This window comes from Struthio camelus, chromosome 6, assembly GCF_040807025.1.
Source record: "Struthio camelus isolate bStrCam1 chromosome 6, bStrCam1.hap1, whole genome shotgun sequence".
Classification (NCBI taxonomy): Eukaryota; Metazoa; Chordata; class Aves; order Struthioniformes; family Struthionidae; genus Struthio; species Struthio camelus.
This window is the reverse complement of record NC_090947.1, coordinates 38,182,686-38,207,250: the sequence shown is the minus strand read 5'-3', so window position 1 is coordinate 38,207,250 and position 24,565 is coordinate 38,182,686. Positions and strand designations below refer to the sequence as shown.

The window sequence follows — 24,565 nt, the reverse complement described above, 5'->3', positions numbered from 1 at the left end:
AATGCATTTCTGTAGAAGTGAAGAGACCGAACAAAGAGCTTTCCTAAGCTGCAGTCAGAAGCAAAGATGACACTTTTAGCACCACCTTAAAAGAGACAAAGCGGGAGTGTGTTTGTTAGGGTGTCAGTTTTCCACCCTTGGCTCTTTAAGCCATGCAAGTTTGGCAGCTTGCCCTGTGTGGTGCTGCATACAAATATTGACAGAACACTGTGGTATTTGTTAAACCCCTTCTTGGGAAGCGAATGATTAAAACTCTGAAGGAAGATCTGAGAGCCTCAGACATTATATTTTTTTCTCAGTAGCACTATAATATTTACAGAATGAAACAGAAAATAATGAATGGGGTGTAATGAATGACCTTCCTTTTCTGCTTTGTCTTGTAAGTAAGGACAGATTTTTTTCTTTAATGCTTTAAATGTTGTTATAAAAGAGATTTACAGTAAGTAGCACTAGAAGATGCCATTGACCCTTTTGATTTAACCTTGTGTTTTGGGAAAAAGCTAAACTGATAAAACAGCCCATGTAAATAGGTGGAAGGCATTATCCGGGAAGTAACTGTATACGGTCACTGCTGATTCTGTGTCCGATGGATGCACAAACCTTTACAGACCTCCTTTAATACACATCTATATTTGAATGTTGGTACTTTCCTGACATGTTATGGTCATCCTTGTGTACACGTAACTAAGTCAAAAAGGTGATTTCAAAACTTGCAGCTTTTATTATATCTTTGTAAAACTTAATTTTGCTGTTGATTTTAGGGATGCAAACACAAGGCTTTTTGTAAACAGTTCAGAGTGCTTTTTTCTATTTAATATGTTATGTAAGAATACTCTTTTTACCCATTTGGTATTAAACAAACAGTTGAAATGAGATGAATGAAAAGTATATGCTATGTTATCTCAGTTTTTTCTTAACGGTATAACTAAGTAATATATGCAGTCAGAGCAATGACTTCCAGAACTAACAAGTATTTGTTTCTATCTACTGATCTATCTTATCTTCTAAAATCATATGTAATTCCTGGTGCTTTCTGTTTCACTATATTATGCTCAATCCATCTCTTTTGGCTTCACTTTTGTTAACAGTGAGTAAACACTCCTGCAAATTTCATAGTGACAGATCATATTGCAACAGTAGGGGTTCAGTTAAATGTGCCTTGTTAATTGTTAGTGTGTAAGTAGCACAGAGCATGTGCCAAAATGAGGCTTTTGAGAAATAAGCTTGTTGCTAAAATAAATACTGATTAAATTATAAAATGATATTTTAAGGAATTTTTCAAGAAACTTTAACATGAGTTTGCATATCCTGTGAAAGTAACTGTAATACATTTAAAAACAAGGAAACTCAAGAGAATCAATACTAAAAAGTTCTAAACTGAGGGTTGGTTTTCTGTTTCAGATATGCCCACATTAAATGGCAATTATTCACAGAGAGAAACCTATTGCATAGATTGAAACTACTTTGGAAAAGTCCTGCTCATCCGCAATTAGTGTGTATTTAATTATAATTACATTTATAATTACATTTATACATTTACATATAAATACAATTATAAATATTATAGAAATATATATGTGTGTGTATGGAATATACAGTATACACATAATAAGGATAATAAAAATCTACATTCTTTGTGACTTAGGCACATGATTCTTGTCATACAAGTTTTAGCAACACCTGGCCTATAGTAGCATGAAAGAGTTGGTACAACCCCAAAGGCAGTAAGAGTATAGAAGAGAGTGCAAAGAATAGTTAGCTGATGGTAGGAAAATGAGATAGCTACCAAACCAGCTAATGCTGTAGCATCTTGCTAATACTAGTAAAAATTACTTCTTTTATGTTATCAGACTGTAATAAAGTGCCTATTTAAGGTATTTTGAGAGCTGCAGATGAATAACTATCAATAACTAACAAATAAATAACTATCATTACAAAAGGCCAAATAACCCTTTTCTAAAGGAATTTAGAGAGTAAGTGAGGTGGGAAATGAGGAAGCCAATACTTGAATAGAGACCCAATAAAAAGCAGGTTGTTTTTTTTTTTTTTTGATGGACCCTCGATGCTAGCAATGATAAAGCTTGTTTCAAACTAAGCCTCTGTCTTAAACAGGCTTGATTCAGTCAGTATAAATCAAAAGATGAATCTAGTTCCTCCTGCATAATAACATTTTTCATTTCCTGTACTTTTCCCTTATGAATATGTACAATGATGGATGCATCTCCTACGTCCAGTGATTCAGCTAATATACCAGTTCCTTCAAGGAAAATACGAGAGGTGGTTATAAAGTATACCAACAAACAGGTGTAGGGGCTGTACTTCTTTGTTTCCTTCTTCCTGTCCTTGTACCAATGTTGGGCTGAGCTTTAGCTGTTTGCAGCTTGGAGCCTCTATTCCTGCACAGTTAAACAGTGAACAAATGTCTCCTCAGGGATCACGCTGACCTACAGGCGCTGCTGCCTCGTCTCTGTGATTTGGTGGGGCTTAGGTGGAGCAATGAACGAGACTTTCCAAACGAGAGTGCTCTTCTGCACAGGTGTTAAGGAAATACGTAGAGAATACTTTAAAAAAAAAAAGGTTTAGGTATCCCTAAGGTTAAATATCCTTTGGAAGGCTGGTTTTCTGGATTGTTTCCTTGGAAGCTAGCCCTTAAATTCTGCCAAAATATGGGCAGATTTCAATTGGGATTTTCCCCAAACTGACTTGCTGAAAAGTTATACAGCTTTGCTTTGACTCCATGGGGAGAATTACAAGAGTCCAACTGAAGGGTCAGTGTAATTAATAATGGCAAACAGATGAGAACTTTCCTGGCTTTCTCCCCTGGGCAGCATTACTTCTGCTAGAGTTAAAGCCACTACTACTTCATATCTTTGGCAGGTCAAATTCTGAAGTCTTTGGGTATCTGAACATATACCCTCCTTTATTAAAGGGCTCTTTTGGAGTCTGCAGTGGTTACACTGCCCATAAGACCAGAGAATGGCTGCTCTGTGGGTTTCCTGAAAAGCAAAATGTTCTTTGCTTTCTTCATTAAAAATCTATTATTGTTAGTTAGGATTTACTATTCCCTCCCTTATAATTTTGCTGGTGCTCTAGGGAACTCAAGAGGACAGAAACTGTCCCCATAGCTACAGTAAATGATACAGCGGCAGAGGGATATCAAGCTAATTAGTAGATAAAGATGAAAAATGCTTCCCCCAACCTGAAGCAAAACACTTTTTACCTAGGCAGAGAGGGGGATTTTTCCAAAGTGTGTGGTATTCTCCAGTAGCTCTGAGGATAGATGCCTCCGCTTTTTATGTTGTGCTGCATTCACTTCCTTGATGGTGACTCACACAGGAGGCTCAGGAGCTGAGGTACAAGTGAAGGTATGGGCCTAAGGGAACTATTGCCCTGTGTCAGCCCTAGTAACTTTGACTTTTGGCCCTGGTTTCTGTGAGAGGTGCTGTATGGCCCATGCGTCCCTACCACTGTTCTATCTCCTGCCATTGCCATTGCATCTGCTCCTGAGATGCACAATCCTGCTAGCACAGGGATAGAAAGAGGCAGTATGAAATGTGTGACTGTGGGAAGTGCGTTAGCTTGAGGTATATTTGGTGCATCTTCAATAGTTGCTTCTCAAACTCATTATCACTCCAGAGCATTTGGATACCATTGTGTCTATCCTCACATGAGATGCAGTAATGCATTGCAGATATTGAACTGGGACTTGAACGTTGGCTTTTTGCCTCAAAATGGGCTAACGATCTTTACAGAGTTTTGCCAAACACAGGAACTCTCTTGAGCTGACTCTGCTGTCTGAGCAGGAGATAGTCACACCTGGCCATGCTGAAAACAGAACTAATGCCAGAGGTCTAGCCTGGGAAAGGTCAAACCCTATTCCTGAGTCAGTTAAGGATTAGGAAATAAGCAGAAGAGAAGGAGTTGGAAATGCGAGTGTGACTCTCGAAGAGTGGTAGAGAGGAAAGGGAAGTGAGATCCTCAAGTCCAGTTCCTCTTCCATGAATGCAATATCAGAACCCAGATGTGTCTGAGAAATGGATGTTCAGCTGTGAATATGTAGCAGATCATTAGGTGGATTATGCAGGGTCAGAAAGATGTAACAAATATGTAGCTATGTGCTTGATTTTTCTGTTCATTTTTGTTAAGAGTGGAATTACATTGCCTGTATTTTGAGTTTTGGAAATGAATTCTTAATTTTATCTTTATTCTTCCTAGCATTCAGATTACAATAATTTCAGAGTGATTGGTAAACAGGATGCCAGCCTGTGCTAATAAGCATGGTGAACATTAGATTCCATGAGCGTCACATTCCAGGGTCCTGGAAAGCTCTGGCAGGGCCCATCATGCTGATAGTTTCCAGTGAACCTTGAAAAGTAATTGCATGGTTCTGCATGGGCTGGTTTGGGTCATCTTCCATGGCAAACCTGCATCACCAGGTGTCATCCATTGATCAATCAGCGTTAGCCAGATAAACAGCATTGCGATGACGTGCAGTGTGGTGGTGGAGAGCTCTGTTGGGACTCAGGGGTTGTGAAAGTGATGTTCAGAGAATGAACAACTTGCACCAAAATGTCTTGATAAAGCCAAAAGAATGGTGCTTGCTTGTCAGATTATAAATGAAAATCTAATGTTTGTTGCAAAATAGAATTTGTTGTTTTCACCAAATCGCATCTGAGAGTTTGTTCATAATCTTGGGTCTCTGCACTGAAAGTGCAACTACTGCAATAAATATTTATAGACAGATTGCTGGAGGAATCCTGTGTTTCTTCAGCTTCATCAGGTGGTAGGTTTTATCCTCCAGTGAGGAGACCAGTTCTTTCCTTGTTCTCCTTTTACTAGTAATTTACTTATAAAGGGCAAAAAGAAAACGTTTATGTCCCTTGCTGGTGGTATCTTAAAGCCACAACATAGATTGCTGTTGCGCTTTTGGCCTGTTTGTTTTTGCAAATTAAAGCCAATTGGTGTTTCAGTTCTGGGATTTTTGTTTTCTTGGGATTTTTTAAAAATGTTTTTCATTTGATCGATTATTAATTTTGGTTAATATTTTCTATGGATCCCTTGAAAGGAAGATTGGAGGAAAAGGTGTTGGACGTATAAATAATTATTTCCAAACACAAAGTTGTGCAGTTTGTAGAGGAAGAGAAGAAATACCAAGGTAATATGAATGGTTACACCGTGTAAAATGGTTAGTGAGAAACCTAAAGTAAAGAATAATATATACCAGATATGTGTATCACAAGGAGTATTGTTTTGATTAGAATATTTTCCAGCGAGATATAGTAAAAGGTAAGTAGGGCAAAGCAGAATATATTGCAGATCATCTCTCTTGCTGGTAGGGCTGGTATCTCCATTGTGTGAATACCTGTTAATCTAGTATTTGTGCAGCTAGTTCTGCAGTAAACTTAGCTCTTCCTGTTATATTTTTATGTCAAAGGATAAGGGGGGTGATCTGTAGTCATGACCAAATGTGATGTAAAAGAGTGATGTAACTTAGAGCTACCCTCTAATTACCCAAATTATAGGACTGTAAGGCTGGTTCAGGTTGGCCCTCAAAATCTGGCAGCTGTAAGAGGCTTTCCTGGCAGCCCCCTCTCTGTGCAGAATGTCACCGCAATGATGAGTCTAACTCTTAACCTATAGATATCAAAGTGGTCATTTAAAAATCTCACAGTATCCGTCTGAGAGGCTATGGATAAACTGAGAAGCTTAACCTTCTCAAAGTTGCTTACACAGGATGTTGGTGGCAGAATAGGAAACTCCCCTGCCTCTCAGCTAAGCTGTAAAATCATCGTGCATACCATGAAGTCGCTGGCCATCTTTTCCTCTCTAGAAAACGCTTCTAATGAAAACGGTATTTTAGGTATCCAGAGTCGGACAGATCAGTGCAGTAGTCCGGAACTTTAATCTTGGCGCAGTAACTAGCGTTGATAAATGAAGGCGTTGCAGTTAAATGAGATTTGAAGGCTTTGGTGATCAGTGCAGGTAGCTGTCGTTCATAAAACGGATCTCGGGCATTAATGGAATTATTGTTTTGAACATATGCCCCACCCACGAGAGCAAAGTCACCTTTCCTGTCCAAAGTCAAGGAATCCCCTCCACCCCATCTTCTGCAGCAGGGACCGACCACGAAACAGGAATTCAGGATAATGTGAAAATGACTTCTTCTATGGTAACCCACACGAATGTTGTGTTTGTCACATCAGCCTGGGAGAGTTCGCTCTGGACAGGTAACTGGACTCACTCTGTGAGCTTCGTTTTTGTGGGTTAGGCTGTGTCTCTGTGCTGACTGGTATGAATGGGATTGCTTCAAGGAAGGAACTGCTATTTCCTTAATTCATCAGAAGAGAAGATAAATAATTTGCTTCTATTTTCCAGCTTCTCACCCCGCTGGCTCAGTTTTGTGGTTCGTCCTAAAGGAAAAGCCAATTCTTTATTTTCAAGTCACCCTTCCAGAAAAAATAAAAACAACTGTGTAGTTCCTTCTCCATCCCCTCTACCCCTGGAAGGGCTGTATGCTGGGGCACTATCAAAATAATACTTGTGCTTTCAGTCCTTCTCTTTTTTACAATCTGAAAAGGCTGCAAATAACTAAGAAAGAATCTGAGCCATTGCGAAGGATTGTATGTAGGAGGCTGTTGAAATGGGGAACAAAATGTATTCCAGGAACCGTGTTTACTTTCGAAGGAGCACTTTTAACTTCTGCAGCCACTCTCTGACGTTGCAATATGCAAGGAACAGCTGTTGTTAAGCTTGTTAGTGCAGGTTAACTTAAAAGTTATTTTACACCTGCTTAACATTCCTGTGGAAAAATGCAGAGCTGCCTTTTTTTCTTTTGCTGTTTTTGTTGCTAACTTTTTACCTTCAACATATGTGAAACATATGCATTTACGTTTTCCGAAAGGCCTGAATTCTAACTGTTATGCACTCTTGCAGTGTACAAATACATGTAAAGAATACTTATGTACAATATTTCATGGCTTGCAAAATCCTGTAGAGAATAATGTAATCTTGCTGTCTTTTGCAATCTAAATCTAGTTGTCTTGGGCAAGTACAGGCCTAGGAGATTCAAAGGACTGCCTGGGCTGTGCAGGTAACGGAGACAGCGATCAGGTGCTGCACTCTCCGTCTCTGCTCAGAGTCAGTGCCACAGAGTTTTATTTGTATGGGTGGGATGCACGTTTACAGCTGTTCTGTGAAATAAGATATTGCAAAGTGCTTTGTGATCCTCTGTCTTGATGCCTGTGATGCAAACATAATGTATCACTATTGACAGTAAAAAAAAAAAGAAAGAGTATTTTATTGACTAGCTCTCAACCACAGGGCTTTATGAGAACAGAAAGCAAGTCCCCCCCGCCATACTTGTTTCCCCCAGGAGACTGTGATGAAGTGCCAGAACTGAGTAATTTTGAAACTAAGTATCTGTAAATGGATTCTTTGTTCATTTAAAGGAGATGGAGGGGAAAAGTATGGAGGCTTGTCTGGGGAATATCCCAGCTTTGTTGGGCAACACAAAGATTGCGTTTGGATCAAGCATGCTGGAAAGGATCTTGTTAAAGTACCCACTCTGTGAGGCGTGCACTGCACTTTCTCCAATACCTCATTTGTAACCCTGAGGTTTGTATTAGTTCTTTGAGATTGCCTTCCAACTTTGGCTTTGCACATTTTCCCCCATAACAAGTGTGCCCAGGAGGTTATTTGTTATTTCTGTTTTCTGAGGTGTTTCTTTCACTGATTACTAAGAGTTTTACACAGATTATATTGCGAGCAAAGACACATTTTCTTTAATGGTAAAACTGTGACTTACTGAACAGGCTTTTGGCCTTTCTGCAAAGCAGCAGGCTGATCTATGTGCCAGGACATTTAATAGGTGTTTTTTTGTTTTTCCCCAGCAAAGCTATTTCCTTCATGCAGGGGGTGGGGAGAGGAGGGAGGGGGAGAAGAGAACAAAGCAAGCATGAGTCTCTAATCACCATTTACCGATTTCCAGTTAAAAACCACCTTACATTTGGAAATACTTTATTTTTGACTCAACTCATTGGAGGGGATCCTAAGATGGGATTTATTGTCATGTCTATGGAGAACTTGCCTGCGGAGCCTCAGTGCAACTGTGACAGTTCTCATCCAAGAATATGCTTCACTGGCATGCTGAGGTGGCTTTAGAGAGCAGCTTATTCTTCTGTATGAATTAAGGCATCCGAATCTAGGTGCAGCTTCATTTGGACTTTGATAATACTGCGAGGTGCCAACCTCATGCTGGACAGCACAAGAAATCCTGTGGCAGTGCCCCAGCCTAGTTAATACCTTACTCCACAGGGCATCCCACTCATTCCAGAGTCGCCACTGCTCCTGCTGCCCTGCTACTGCCTGCACCAGGAGCTTAACAGTCAGAGTCAACAAGGCTGGAAAAAAGGCTATTTATAAGGGAGAGAGGTGTAGAATGGGGCAGAAATGCAAGCCGGTAAGTGGCTGGCCAAGTCATACAAGTGACAGGTGGCAAAGCTTTAAAAAAAAAAAAAAAAAAAAAAGAGCCAAATGATCGTAGTTCAGTGCTTTGACAACCACATCACCCTTCCTCTGACTATGAAAGCTCTTAACTAATTTTGTTCATCACAATGTCAGTCTTTGCCACAGAACTTCTTAAAAAAATGACTATGTTCTTGCCTTTTCACAGTTCGGTTTTGAGATTTTTTTTTTTTTTTGATCTTTATAGAGCAATTTTCATGTACCTTATCTTTATTTTGCAAGAAAGGAATGTTGATTGTCTGGAGCTGCCGCTCTGTGCCTCACATGGACTATCAAGACATAGCAGCAGCTCGCGGAATGTGTGCTGAAGTCTGAGTCAACGGTTTATGACATTGCTTATGTCTTTTGTCAAGTGCTCCTCTTAATAAAGTAAAGGGAATAAGAAGTCATTTTGTTTGACGTCGCTCACTAGGCAGACAGCTGCCGAACACATTCTGCTGAGAAATCCTGCTGGTACTCCACAGTCAGTGCAGAGGTAATGCATTTGGTCTTAAGGGCCTAAACTGCCCTCTGCAATAGGATTAAGTTCATTGAAGATGTTAGTGTTTTTGATTTTAGAGGATGAGAGTCAGGATCTCCAGGACTGGGGAGGGGGAATACTTCTGCTGACTGCCACGAGATCAGCATTCTACCTCCCAAAAAGACTGACAGTGATCTGAAAGGATATCTGCTACAAAACCAGGTGAGTCCAAGTGCTTGGCCCAAGTTCTCCCTCCATCCCAAAGAAGCTCCAAAACAAAACCGAGTGTGAGAGCTCTTGCTTTAGGCATAGGGACAGTCACTGCACCACCCTTGCTCTGCTTGTCTATCGCAAGACAGAGGTGCTAAGACATGGTGGTGGAGCTACAGAAAACAGAAATAACAAGTAACCTTTTGAGTGCACTTGTTTTGAGGGAAAATGTGCAAAGCAGAAGTTAATTCTGTAAACATGAAATGCAAGTTTTGCTGGAAAAAAAAAAGGTAAAAATAGTCTTGAAGGTAGTTAAAAAATAAAGGACAAAAGGATTTGTGTAGTCTATTTGGATCAGTGGAGCTGATTTGTACCAGAAAGGAGCTGGCATATGTATTTAAGTGACTGGGTTTTTTTTGTTTTTTGTTTTTTCCTTTTTTAAGAGCATATGCTGAAGGCCAATATATTTAATAGATGTAGTTTAAAAATAAATTAAAGTCATTTTTTTCCCAATGACTTAGAGAACTCTTACTTTGTGGCTGCAATTATCAAATGTGATTTTTCTTGGCCTGTCGTAGAGTTGCATATAAAGACTATTAGGATTCCTTTATCTGCAAAATATAACTTCTTTGAAGCAGAGTGAGTGGTGGAAGTACAGGACTGGAAAAACATCCATACTTCATGTCAACCTATATGAAGAAAGGTTTCCTATTGTGGTGGAGACCCAGATGACTTTGGAGTAACTGGTGACAATGTGACAAGGTGCAGTAGCTCACCAACTTCACATACATGTTTTTTTCATCCTGTTCCCTTTGAAATGGACAACAGAATTCCTTAGAAGGGAGCTGTTGATTCACTTGTTAATGAAACTGTGGTGTAATAAATCATTCATATGAAAAATTTAACTTGCTGAGTGGAAGTTCATCCTCCTCGTTTCTACTCAGCAAGTGGAGCATACAGAGTCTTGTTCTGGAACAGAGAACACTTCCAATGTGTCTGATATATCTCCAGGATTATTTCAGAGTGAAGATTTGTCCCACAGATCAGAGACCTTTACTAGTGTAGTCTGAAGCTTTCCCTGTTATATAGTGCTCAAGAAGAGAATAATTCTTCTCTGGAGATTCATCATAAAATCCTACTACTTTTTTTTTTTTTTTTTTTAATTTCTCATAGACTATTCCTCTGCAGAATCTCAGTACTTACTGCTTACTTTTTTGAACAGTGTTTTTGGCTGTTGAAGAGGACTGTTTGAACGAACCTTCATGATCCAGGAATAACAATCCTGAGAATAGTCTGCTGAGACCTCATGGACAATTTTATTTTATGCAGTGGAGGTGGAGGCTTCAAGCCTTTGGCAAATGCTACTACAGATATCAATGGAGTCATTTTGTTGCCTTGCTCTTGAGAGAAGACAATAAAATAATTATTCAGGAAAAATATTTGAGAGCTTGAAACACTTTTTCTTTATGAACACCAGAGCCACAACTTGCCAAGCAATAAACAATGGGAAATTTTGTCTCAGTAACAAAACTTACCCGAATAAAAAAAGTTGGAATTTTTTCAACAAAGTATATTTTATTCTTCTCAGATATTATGAAAACTGATGTCACTTGTAATTCCTCAGGAAAAAAAATCCTCCCAGTTTGCAGTACCTCAATGCAGTCATTTTTTTCCCCAACTAATCTATCAAAAGACATTGTATATGAATGTTTTTCTCTGCTAGAAATGCATTCCTGGAACAAAATAAAGGCCTTTTTTGTTGTTCAGTAATTTGGATAATAGTTTCTCCATGAAATTTCATAACATTTATTTACTACCATAAACGATTGATCCAAATAGTGTCAGCAGTCAAAACTGGAATCCCTCGGCAGTAATCTTTCTTATTGAATTAATTTTATAAATATGCTTAAAATTCTTTTGAGTGACGACTTCATGTGAGTAACATGACATAGGTATGAAATGAATCCTTAGAGCTCTGTTTATAAAGCACAAGAAATTCTAATGCAGGAGGCGTAGGCTGTGTAGATTCAACAAAGCAAAAATTCTTCCGAAATTGTTGACAACCCCTGGGATAGTCACCAGCATTTCTTATTTGGATTAATTAGATTGCCGTAGTTGTGGCCACCAGCAATTTTTTTTTTTTTTTTTTCTGTATGTAGTGCCTCAAGAGCTTCTCTCCCTACAGACTGAGGATTCAGGTATCTGAAAAGTCTTCCTGGATGGCTGCAAGGCAAACTCCACGCCTTCCCGCAGCGGCCAGGAGCAGGCAGCCAGGCGCTGCGTCTTGCGCTCAGTAAGTGAGCTCACGGGTAGAGCAGCTGTGGGAAATCTCCCTCTTTATTCACAGACTCACATGTGCCGGTGTTGTAACTTGTGGTTATCCGTGCGAGTGCAACGCCTCAGCCACATACCAGGCATAGCTGCTGGCAGTGTGGCCCCACGTGCTCCTGGAGCAGGAGGGAAGCGGCATTTTGCTGGAGCCCCATGGCCATGCCTGTTGCATAGTGCATCGTAGGAAGTAAACCTGAGGGGTGTATTCCTGTCGTATGGTTTGGGATGTGTGGGAAAGACAGCAAGAGATGGGCCCTGTAATATGGCTTACCAGGTAAAATATCTCGTTCCAGATAATGTAAAACTGAGGGGTGCGATATTAGCCAGACTGACAGCTCCGAGTTAGAATCGGCACTTCGACAGGCCGCCTTTGGGCGAAACACATGCAGGCCGGTTTGTGTGCATCTGCTGTAATTGCTATTTAACCAGGATACTTGAACTTTGCTTTGCTAGTTCTCATCTGTGTATAACCCAATGGGACGACAGAGGTGTAGTGAGTAATGGTGTGCCCTCTTGTCTTTACTCATATGGTTGAAAGGAAATCAATCAGAGCTCATCCTCTCTCTCAGTCTAGTCATGCATCTCTGAAGAAAAGTGCTTGTGCATGTCAGTCTAGCTGAAATTCTTCTTACTTTTTGATTTACTTTACTTCCTTGCTCCCTTGCCTTCACGTGCTGGTTTATGGTTTACCTTGCTCTCATTGTATGCAGTAAGTAATAATTGTTGAAGGTGACTGGAACAGTGTAAAGTGTTGTATTTAGATCAAAGATGATGCCTGCCTGTTTTGTTTCTCATGGTCTTTGCTGTACTGCACAGCTGTATTGCACTATTTTCTGATGGTGCTCATTTCATCTGAAAGATAAACCACTTGCAGGTGGATTTAATAGTCTTCATTTTTTTCACAGAGGTGCTAAACACCAACTGCGTTCAATCGACTGAAGTTTGAAGTTTAAATTGGGTTCAGGGAGCACAATGAAGAAAGATGATAGCCTTAAAAAGTAGTATATTATATACTCTTGGGGGCTGTCTTAGTGCTAGACAGGTAAAAAAAATTAGAAAATGCCCGCAACTTATACTGTCTGTGGAGGCCTCACTAAAGTATAAGTGCAGGGGGTTGTGGATGCCTCTTCAGAATACTCCTCCTTTCTACCATAACCGCTTCAGAACTGAAATTCAGATAAATAAAAGTAAACTATATTTAGCCTGATTCTGTTTTTCCAAATGCCTAACGCAGCCTGTAGATTATGAGTGTAATCACGTATCCCTCACAATGATAGCTTTCTTGGCTGGAAGCCTGACTGATTTCAAAGGTGTCAGAGGATGAATGTGCCATTTTAGGTTTTTCTCTGAAGGAAAGTTTTGGTTTATTCTCATCTGTATGCAGAGTTGCTATAATTTTTGTTTTTGTGTTAGTTCAATAATTTGGTCTCCCAAAGAATTTGCCTTTTTCCTTAAGTCAAATCTTGATTTTAAATAATTTTGCTGGTGTTTCATTCCACTAATATGAGTGGCTGTTAGGCCTAGCTGGCCCTATGGATCTGAGCTGGACCAAATCCCACTGAACTCCTTGGCATCTTCCCATTGACATCACTGGCGGTTCGGTTAGGCTCTTTATACAGAATTACTCTGCTGAGTCCTGAGAGTAAGTTAGACCGTGTTTTTTCATGAGCCCTAGAGGGAGCTTTAAACGTGCAAGACCCAGTGAAGTCATCTCAGTGAGATGTCAGTGAATGACTCCCTTTGCTTCCTATTGGAAACTTCTGGAAATCAGAAGAGGTTCTGTAGTGTCAAGGGAGGTCAGAGTGCTTGCGTAAACCATTACTGTATGCACGTGTTGCTCAGTGGTATTCCTTAAATTTCCACTTGAACAACACAACATGTTATACAACCGAAAAAAGTTATATTGCAATTGCAGATTGCAATTCCTGGGCAATTAGGAAATAAAAAGACTGTCATCTAAAGAAGGCTCCCTTGTAATTTCCTAAATAATATTCTGCATGGAAAGAATGGCATATAGACTCTTTTTATGATATAGGGTATGGTAACAGACATGGATCTGGCCTAAACAGGCAGCTGAATTGCTTTCAACTTGGTGGCATTGCATTTAATGAACAAAATGTTTCTTATATTTTTCATATGAAGAAAATAAAGATTTTGAGAAAGGAGACATGATAACCAAAAAGTTACTTTCCGTTTTTGTGAGATTTCTGTTGAATCAGGTCTCTGATCTAATGGTAATGTAATATTGGAAAATTTTATGGATTTCGAATTGGGCTTTGGATCTGGTTCTTAATATCCAGGAAAAGCCATAGACCCATATCCTTGGAGAGACTTAGATGTCCTAATTCTCACCTAAATACTTTTCCTCCTTTATGCTGATTACACTCAGTTATGTGGACAGATTTCAACTCTTCCTTCACACTAATGAGATAGAATTAAACTTTTTTTTGTTGTGGTTTTCATTTAAAGTTATTTCTAAATTGAAAAATTGCTGTTTCTCAGGTTTAGGCTTGTTTAATGTGTAATTACCTGAAGACAAACAACTTGAGAAATGCCATCAAATGATACATTTCCACAAATAATCAAAAATCCTCCCTTTTTTATTGAAGGAAGTCTTGTCAGAGAGAGTGGTGAAAACTTTTAGTCACTGAAAGTTAGACCTTTTTGACACATGTCATGTTAGGGTCTTACTGCAACCAACTACGGAAGGATTCAGTTGTAACTATGCAATGTTGTACATGTGCAAAGTGTTGTCAATGTCCTTTTATTTTTCTTCATTCTTTCAATCTGACACGTAGTGTGCGTACGTACATGCACATTTATTTTTGTGGCTGTGCAGAATCTAGGGAAACACCAGAGAAATATTCTTTTAAATATGAATTATATATTGTTGCATTCCGCACAGACAAAATGATGTGATGCAACGTATCTTTTGTCAGTTTTACCAAGCTGCATTTTAAAAATTTTCAGAATTATTGGTCACTCGGACTTGCAAAAAAACCTGTTAAGCCTGTGTAAACCTGGTAGCCTAAGTGAAGATACCCTCACTGTGATGCCTCATATAGAGTAGGCCTCACTTTCTGACTACTTCAGAAGAATATTGTCCTCATGGTACTACTCACTTGTGAGTTCCTATCTACCATGTAAACGTCAGAGCCGGTGGGGCTACAGACCTGAAAAGCGGCGTTCAAAGGAAAGCCCCTTGGTGTTGTGGTATCTAGGGTCTGTCTTCGAGCGGGTACAAAGGGACATTAGCACCAGAACATTATTCTGTTTCACAGTTCTACATCTAACTGTAATGGGGCATGAGGCTACTTTTCTCTGCTGTTCCTTTTGAAAATAACGTGCTGGCATGCTCAGTTAAACAGCATCCTCCTCCAGCCCTCCTGCACCACAAAGCGATCAAACAAAAATCTTTAAAATAATTTGTTACAACTGAACCTCACCGGTTTTGTTGCATTTTCTGGCTAACTACAAGATCAGAGTGCAAAAACATTATTAATAGACTAAATGCTGACTAACTTCACTGAGCTAAGTAGCATTTGGCTAAAGGTTGGTCTGGCCGTTCTCACTGAGAGCGTTTGAGTAATGAGACCCTTGGGAAAAGATTTGATCTTTTCCTGCCTGAATGGGCATTGAGGTATTTTGATAATCAGTCCTTCATGTCCATCGTAGTCTTTTGTGTCCTGTACGTACAATGTAAGGCATAACACATTTTTTCTCCAGTTTCCTTAAAAATAGATTTTGCTTCAGTTGAAAAAGTTATACTGCAGTTTAATTTCCATTGACAAGAGGCTTTCATTAGCACAACTTCCTATAACATCAGTTTATTCTGCATGTATTTCAGTTACATTATGGAAAATTACAGTAGTAAATATCTACTAGGTATCCAGGTTTTTGTAATCAGTCCCTGACAACATCTGTCAAAACAATTTGGGAAAAGCCTGGCTTGCTTTGTCATTACCGAATGGGACTGTTTGTTTATTCAATAGAAGATATAAAGCATATTGAGAAGTGGCCAAAAGAGAGACACTGACTCAGTTACTGAGACTTCAAGCTACAGGATATTTTGGTTCCAGCATTTCACATCAATAATAAACAATCTTTATGGGAACCATCAAATGATAAAAATGAGAACATGAATTGAGAGCTAGGCTATATATTTTTTAATCTGCTGTATGCTAGAGTTTACATTAGGGTTGATCTAGAGATTGGAAAGAAGCAGGTTCTGTATCACAGGAGTCTGATTTTCAAATAAATGTTTGTCAGCTATGTGAGATACTATCAATAATTCATCACTGTAGTTCTTCTGCGATGGTCTGTTGATGCAAACTGTCAGAGCACATGGTAATAATATGAGCATTTATGTGATTTACAGATCTACAAAATAGCAAATAACTAGAAATTTCTTCCACTGACAGTATGCATAGGCACTTGAACATCAGAAATAGTACATATGACAGCTGCAGCATGTATAAATCATGCTAGACTGCTTAAAAGTGATCTCTGGGTATAAGTACATACATTTATACTGGCATCTTCATAGTCCATTTCCAATATCTGACTGACAGATTGTATTTTATGTAATTATGCATTTTCTTGTGTTTCTATTAACTCTTTAATCCCTTGAGGTTCTTCAGTAGTCGCTGTAGTATATCTTGGCAAACAGAATTTGTATAGCTCAAAAAATGTTTCCCCTGCCAAGCAGTGTCATCGGGGCCTGTGGTTTTTATAATAATTTAGGTCTTTGGCAACCTGCTGGAAATCATGATGCACAAAGGGGTCCATAAAATTTTTGCATGTGCTCTTGGTTCTGTAAGAAGCTTAGAAATGGGAACTCCTATAGTAAGTTATTTTTGTGTCTTGCGAATTCGGGTGAGAGTCATTGTTTGGTTATATCTACATAGGTGAGTGCGCCAGCAGAGACGGGAGGAACTTCATCACGTTTCAGCTGAATTCCTGGCTCAGTACCAGCCCCGGTCTGAGGGCTGCGCAGTTCTGTATGGAGCAGCAGAGTGCTGCTCTAGCAATAAACTCAGTTTGTCCCCACTTACCCAAACCTTTCACTTTTGTAGACCTATCTTTTAGCAGTGTAAGTTAATTTTAAACTTCTTGTTCTGTATTTGTCAGACCCTGCATACAACCAACCTGCAGATGATGGAAGATGAGACTAGAAAATGTATTTACCCTGAAAGCAGCAGAGACCACTAACTTTTTGGTCTCTCTTCTGTGGTGTAGTGTGTGGTAAGAGCCGAGCTTAATTCATCTTTCTAGTACCAGTATGGGTGCTGAGTGCTGCGGAGGCACAGGACCTGTCCCTTGATCTGGAAATCTGTGTGTGAATACTGGCTGGATTTGTGGCAGTGCACAGGTGTCCAAGATTTTAGAGCCAATCTGTGCAAAAGAATTGCTTGCTATAACCCTCCTCAGTGGGTATCAGCAGAGTTGTAACATTGATATGCTTAGCTCAGTATAGATTATAAATTTGAGTTTTGTATGGGAAAGTTTAATAGCTTTATCTCTTTCATTACAGTAGGGAAGAAAAACAAAATGCTAGAGTTTGGAGGTACTTTCTGTAAGCCCAGCACGTCTCACCGAGCCAGATGATGTGCAGTGACGTGCCACTTCTCAACCTTCTCCCCAGCAGCTCAACTGAATGTAACTTTATTTTAGTCCAGAATAGCCGCAGCTGTGCTTGCCGGTCCAGCCATACCCCCCATTCATCACAAGTTTGTCTTCTTACCTTCTTTTTACAGCATCCAATGACTGTGCGGTGCAGGGGGACTCAGCTCAGTAAAAGGGTGGTTGTATCGATACGGACGCATGTATTTTGTGTGTGTGTGCGTGCCAGGGATGTTTTCCATCTGCGAGCTGAGCTGACTCACCCTGTGAGGCTGTGTGATTCGACACAGGAGAGGAGGCAAGAGGGTATTACTGGTGTGGGGAGAGGGACCGTCCCTTTTGGCAGCTGCCCACGCCGCGCTGGGAGCGGCGTAATGCGAAGCGACACCCTTGGTCTGTGCCATGAGCGACCGAGGATTTGTAAAATCGCTGCCAGGCTTCATTGTCTCTGCGGTTTTGTCCTCAAACAAAACTGGTTTTGTATGCCCTCTGCGGTGTGCCATGACTAAAATGTTTGTCTGCTGTTCCCGGGAGGCTGGCAGATTTGCCGTGCAAGACACAGCTGTGCGATACGGCTCGGCCGCAGACAGGGTGCGACAAGCCCCTGTGGTTTTCGGACTTGTTCGGGAATGCTCCTTGACGAGCGCTGCTCCTTTGGAGGAGTTAGCGCGGGGCAGCTCGCTTGTTAGCTTACCCAAAGCTGACCGAAGGTTTCCCATTGACGTCGGCGGGCTTTGGATCAGGCTTTTAATCTTGATGTTCAGTGTGTGGGTCAGAGCCAGGTCCTGGATGGCTGTGACACGCATCCGTATGCCCCGTCGCTGGGCCTTGCCGCGGAGCGAAAGGCTCTCAACGTTCTGTGAAATCTGAGGGCAGCAGCCCAGCGATTTTTGACAGGAGGGAGATTTCACCTATTGAAATGCGGAGATACATACTTTTGGGAAAGCTCCGCTAAATAAATCCATTACAGTGTTGTTAAGTTCAATTTATTGCAGCCTGTCAATATCTTGTTTTTCAACCTGCTTTTAAATTTTGAATAGGAAAAAAAGTGCAGGCTTCCTTTTGGAACTGCTGGGGGGAGCTGCGAAGGTGATGGGGAAGCGCGCTCCGGAAGGGCTGGCAGGGAACCACAGAAATGAGCTTTGCTGTTTGTTCCGAAGGCTGGTGTTAGTGGCACTGCTGCTAGAAAACGTTGCTCTGTGTCTTGGATGCGGGTCCATAAAGAGCGCCAGGCTCCGTCGGAGCCGTTGTCTCAGGCATTGTATAGGCTGAAGTCTTTCTTCTACCCATGTCTTGATAAATCTTCCTTGCAGGCATAAGGTGTAGAAACTTTTAATTAAAGCTTAATTTCTAGAGCAAGGGGTAAACTTTGTGGTGAGGCGCAGACGTTTGGTAGTTACGTAATCCCAGGGCAGGAAAAAAAGCTAACCACAAAGCACCTGAAACGGCCAGTTAGCCCTCTCACATACTCGTTTGTACTCAGGTGAAAAATATTCCAGATAAATGTCTGTCTCTGAGAAGCACCTCTTACATTGCCTTGCTCCCCACAGTTGTTATGTTCCTCAGAAATAGTTCCAGAATATTCTGAGGGCAGCTGCTTCCCATAGCTATGGATAGAAAATGCATACTTAATAATGGGAAGAAACAGGATTAATCATTTTGAGGTGGCTTCTTGGCATTTTCTTGAGAAGCTGGGTATTAGCTGGTACCCAGGCAAGAAGCGGTTGAAAAGTAGCAGCAATGACAGACAGCAAGTGTCACGCGTGAACTACTTGGGTTTTGGAAACTCTGGTTTTCTAGTTCCCAGTGCTAGTGAGCAGTGCTACTGCAGTGGAAATGTGAGCATATATAAGTATATTTTACACACCCGCGCGCACACACACATGCGCGCACACACGCACACACACAGTTTATAATGCTGGTCTCTGCTGGGTGGGGAGGAACGGCAGCGTATTTGGCTGCATCGCAGGCAGCCTCGTGCCCGCGGAGCGCCTCATCCCCACCAGCCACTTCGGGGACAAGCGGCCGCCGTTTCAGTTCTTAAACGCCCGATGCTTCCCAACACATCCAGCTCCATCGGTCTCTGCTCCAGCAGAGCAGTGCTTTATGGGGGCTGTTTGTGGCAGAGGTTTTAAGTCAGTTTGTCTCCCCCGTAAGGTTTGAGTCTGCACTCAATTTTGGGAGAATTAAGCCTGAGTCAGGGCTATAGGAATGGGCTAAAATCCAAACTCTTTCTTCTTCCTCTTGAAGACTGATGATGGTATCGTAAGAACTGTACAGAGAGCCTGAATACATAGACTAATTTGCAAGAGGTATGTAAAATGTTTGTAATTTTCAAGGGACTTAATGGACACTGTCACTTGCTAAGTTTATCATACTAGATGATAAAATCAGATGCGTGTGTGTATGTATTTAAAAAAATTGTGACTGCAGGGAAAACATTGGAGCAATGAGGACATTCTCACTAACTTGGAAATTAGAGGCCTTTTTGGCAGGAAGGAACTGTAGTTTGCTTATAGCACCTGCATATACTTGCATGTCTATGATTTGATTTTGATCTTCTAGTTTGTACAGTCTTTGATGTCTATTCTCTCCTTGATATATCTGCAAAACTCATATGAACGCTACTTCTTTTGGGTGGTGGTGGGGGGATACAGTCCCGAGTACAAACAGTTCCTTGGGAATGCTACGTTCTTACAGTTAACTGTCATTTGGAAAAAAAATGCAACTCACTAGCCTATTTGAGCACTTTCTGACAGTAGTAATTAAATATCTTTTTAAAAATCATAGCATGTAATATTAAACCAGCTCCTGCCATTACATTTATCATTTCTGCTTTGTATGTACATAGTCCTCATCAAGTTAGCAATGGCATTTACTGTTTATCTTGCCAACCATCTTGTTCTCATTATATTGTTGTCATTGAATCTTTCAAAGGAAAGGAGGAGAGGAAAGGAAGGAAGATACCAAGCTTGCCTGTGTGCAGTTTACTTGTGTTTTAATAGCATTGGTTCAGCTTATTCCTGTCTTTTGTAATGTGTCTGGGCATCCTAATAAATTTATGGCCAGGATTCTGAGGTTGTTGGAAATTTTTGAATAGCAGCTAGAAACCATAGTTAGGGGACAAATCTCATTGGATCGAGCAAAGGTGCTGAGCCTTAATTCAGAAGGTTTCTAGTGTGCTGCAGGTGGAGGGAAAAAAAAAGAAGTAGAAAGTTAGTTAGGAGGAAGTCTCATCTTACCACTTGCCCAGAATTGCTTGGTTTTAAAATGATAATAGCAAACTTTTCATGAACAAAACGCAGTTCAAGAATTGCTAGGGGCATATGAAGCATTCAGGAACTGACTTTTTAAGGAGGGATCGGTAACCCTGGAGGTTCTGCCAGCTATAATCAAGTTATTCATCTGTTATGTTTTATAAATAATGTTTTTCATTAGTATCACTTCACGTAAAAGCTTTTGAAAGGAATGAGCTTTAAAAATAGAAACCTAGTTTTAGGGCTTTGTCCACACGGAGAAGTTACTGCAAAATTAGCTGATGTGGATTTACCACAGAGTAGTTTCTTCCACACAGATTCTCTGTGCAGATATTTCTAATTCCTTCTACGTGAGAAGATTGCACAGAGTGCCAGCTGCACTGTCCCATCGTCTTTTGCAGCAAAATCTTCATGGAGGCTAGCCTTAAGATTATCTAGCTCAATAATACTACTCTGATTTGAAAATCACCAAGGTGCAATGCTGCATAGGCAACGGGAGAGGGAAAAGTCTTGCTCATGAGACTTTTATACTACTTCATACTAGAAATTTTTTGAATATAGCAGAATAACTAAGTTTCTTATAGAGTAAGAATGACTATTGTTACTTACGTTGCTATTGGTATAGATAATTATAGCTAAGTAATATCATAAAAGCACAAATCAGCGTTACAGTTCTGGCAGCTATCCTGGAATTTTGAAATCCTTGGAGTGGCAGAAATCCGTAGGTATTAATTGGACCTCATTACAGAAACAAGAAGAGATCTGGATGTATCCTAAGGCTGCATAATAATAATTTCCATCTGTTTTAAGGCACGTGCCAAAGTCAGAGCATTGGAGAAATTATTCATGTCCAAGCTTCTGGTTTGTCTGGAAGAGCTCTGAAAGGAAATTGTCCTTGATATTGTAGGCATTGAACAAAATGTATTGGGCCATATTCAAATTCATGGCTGTAGTCCATTTACCTGTGGCATCGTTTAAACAATGCTGACTAATGATGCTAACTCACACAGAGTAAGATGCACTTCTGCATTTTGGGAACTGCTGTGTCTGTAATGTTGAATGAGTGAGAAAGCAGCAACAGGGCAGATGAGAGCGACGGCCTGCTGGAGAGATGTCAGGGAAACTGTTGCGTGTCTGTGATGACTGACCTTTTGGGCAGCGCTCGAGAGTTGATTCATGTAGTTTGGTAAAGCAGCCTGGAACATAAATTAGAACAAGAATGTCTAGGTGAAAACTGTAAAGGGTTCGTATTTTCAGGACATGCTAAATATCCTAAGCAGGTGGTTCTGGCTAGTGATGGCTAATCCCTTTAGTAAATACATATATTCAAATCCCTTTAGTAAATACATATATTCATGAGTATAGGAAAACAAAGCGTATGGCAGTCAGCATGTGAAATGAGGTTGGAATTGCTCATCTGAATTGCTAAGATTATATTTAAAATCAAGGGAGCAGGCGCTAGCAGTGCTGGTCAGTACGTAGTTAAGTTTCTTGATCTTTAGCACATATAATAACACAATTAACTGACCTGAGACCTAGTCCTTCATTTGATCAGAAAGCAAGGGTGAGTCTTGCTTCATATTATCACAGACTGTTCCAAAGTTGGTTTTCAACCTCAGAGCTGCTTTTATTCTTTCAGTGAAGAATGGTATTTAAGGGTGAGTTGAATGAGCTCCCTCCCATGACTAGGAAAGCCTTTTCAGGTTGTGACTTAACACTGTGAAGATAAAGCATTTTTGTGCTTTCTCGCTCTAAAAGCAGTACGAACACTTCTGACACTTCTAGTGGTCATAATGCAGTGCCATGCAGAGATAACTGAGCTAGCTCTGAATCTGCTAGCTTGGCTGTGGGAAGGACAGTAACCATACTAGCACAGTTCTCTCTTGAGTAGTATTTACTGTGTTCTGCTCCTTCAGGGGAGCTAACGTGGTTAAGTTGCTTCCCATAACCAAAGTAGCTCATTAAAACCCACCTCAGACATCTCTGCAAGTCATGGAATTGCACTGTGTATCATGCAGTGCCATTTTCAGCACTTCTTTGCACTTTGCATAGTCCCACACGTTTGCACAAAATGAATGTAATACGCTGCTGCTTTGTCTTGCTAGCGTGTTGCACAACACTGTGATCTGTTTAATTCCAGACTGATACAACTTTATCACAGCTCTGTTGTTGTCTGTTAGTCATGTTTGTGTTTATATTAACGTCACTGAGGAAAATTTGGATCATGGGATTAAACTGCACTGTATATGGAGGGACTGGTTGAAGGATTTGAGAAAAGTGCAACGTAAAATACATGAAAAAGTTGGACAGTTGTTTGATTTAGATCAAATTTATATGGAAGGTAGCAGCATCTAATTGTATTTATTGTAGTTGTTTCTTTTAACCATGATTTTGCAGTAAAACAGCTCTTAGACATCAAAATTATTCAGTCATTTTATTTTGATGTGTGGCATTAAGTAAGCTGGGTGGCAAATTGTCTTCTCAAACAGATTGGCTTGTTTTACCTGTGGGGAAGGAACAGCTGAAGAGCCAGGAGGGAGATCTGCCAGTTCAGAAAATTTATTGCAACTTGTATAGCTGAGCCCGAATTGTTTGTTTTTGAATGTTACTTTGCATTTGATGGGTCTAATCTAACCAAAGTCTTTACCATGCCATTTGGAATCATCCTCAGGGGCTGAGGTTCTCACTGAAACTTGCAGAAGTAATTGATACTTGCTCTGTGTTCACTGTGTTTTTATGATTACAAAATGAGTTTTTCCTCTCTTTATAGCATGCAATAAAATCATCAGTACTGTAGTAGAGAAGGCAACGTGATAAACCAGAACAGCCTTCATTTGCTATACCTGCCCTTTTCTGTGCAGGCAGACAGAATGGAGAGTTGTTTCTACAGGTAGATTCAGAAAGTTTTCTTCTCACAAAAATAATTTTAGATTGTTTCATCATCCTTTTTGCAAAGACAGGCTTTGACCTCCTTCCTGGAAGAGGGTCTAGCTAGCTGTTATGCGTTGTTGTATTTCACAGATTTAAAGTAACCATAGCATATTGTTGAAATCCTATTATGTATACAATTTATTACTGTATACTGTGACAACTCAGGACTTTTCAAGAGGATAGCAGGGAGGGAGCTGAGGACTTGCTTTGAAGTACTTCTTGTTAAAATATAGTTGTATTGTCCAGTGGTCTGTTTACAGGAGTGGGAGCAGTAATTCCTAGACTTTAATTTGCTGGTGGCTCCATTTTGGCTTTAAGCAAGCAACTTCACCCCAATGTATTTTACATGGAACAGCTTTCCGTATGTCTTAGGGGTGTTATGAAACTAGCCTACTTGCAGAGTATTTCAGATGGGATGTTGTTTACAATAGCCATTCAGTAAAAGAGGATGCTTTTATCAAACCCCACAGTATGTCACAATATGGAATTGTTTAGCACTAAAATGAGGCATGTTGCTGCTGCTCTTTTATTTAATAAGCCATGAGCTGGTACTGGCTCCTCACTGTCCTGCTTTGAAGACTGAAGTGAAAGGTCTAAAAGAGAATTTTGAATGATATTTTTCTTTCTTGAACAGTTTTAGGATTGCTGTTTTCCTAGAGCCTTTGAGAAAGGATGGTGCTGAGGGCCTGACGTTGGTCACTCTGTTTGGCTATGCTGGACGCAGTGTGATCGGGATCCACGGTGACACTGATGGATTGTTTTCACGGGCATCGTTCTGGCCCAGAGTGACCAGAGCTACCTGTGGGTACTGATTAACTCTGTGTGTGCACTTCGGTAAATAGAGTGGATGATATGACTGATCAGATTGCTGCTAGGTCCTCATCATGGAATCAATAAAACTTACGACTGTAGATAACGTGGCAGGCTTGTTCCCTCAGCAAGATCACGGTGTGGCAGGAGCGAGAGTGGGCCTGCTTGTTTGGTTCGCCTCTTACGCCAAAGGTAGGAATAACAGTAGTTCCACCCCAGAAAGCGTGGTGTGTGGCATGTGGCAAACGCAAGAGGAACCTAGAGTAAAAGTCTGGCAAGGGAGAAAGTAGCCTGCACGGGTCAGAGAGTAAAAGTCTGGCAAGGGAGAAAGTAGCCTGCACAGGTCAGTTTTTTTATTTTTCTTATTTCTTATTAGTTTTTTCTTATTTTCTTCTTTTTTTCTTAGTTTCTTATTTTTCCT

The 24,565-nt window shown here is 40.4% G+C and overlaps 1 protein-coding gene across 1 annotated transcript in view; it reads left to right on the top strand.

Moving 5' to 3' along the window:
• Positions 1-270: 270 nt before the first annotated feature.
• NCKAP5 (NCK associated protein 5) overlaps positions 271-24,565 on the top strand; it is a 416,795-nt gene continuing 392,500 nt past the window's right edge. Inside the window, exon 1 of the mRNA XM_068949189.1 lies at positions 271-379. The gene's annotated coding sequence lies outside the window, so the exon portion shown is untranslated. The remainder of the gene's footprint in view (positions 380-24,565) is intronic.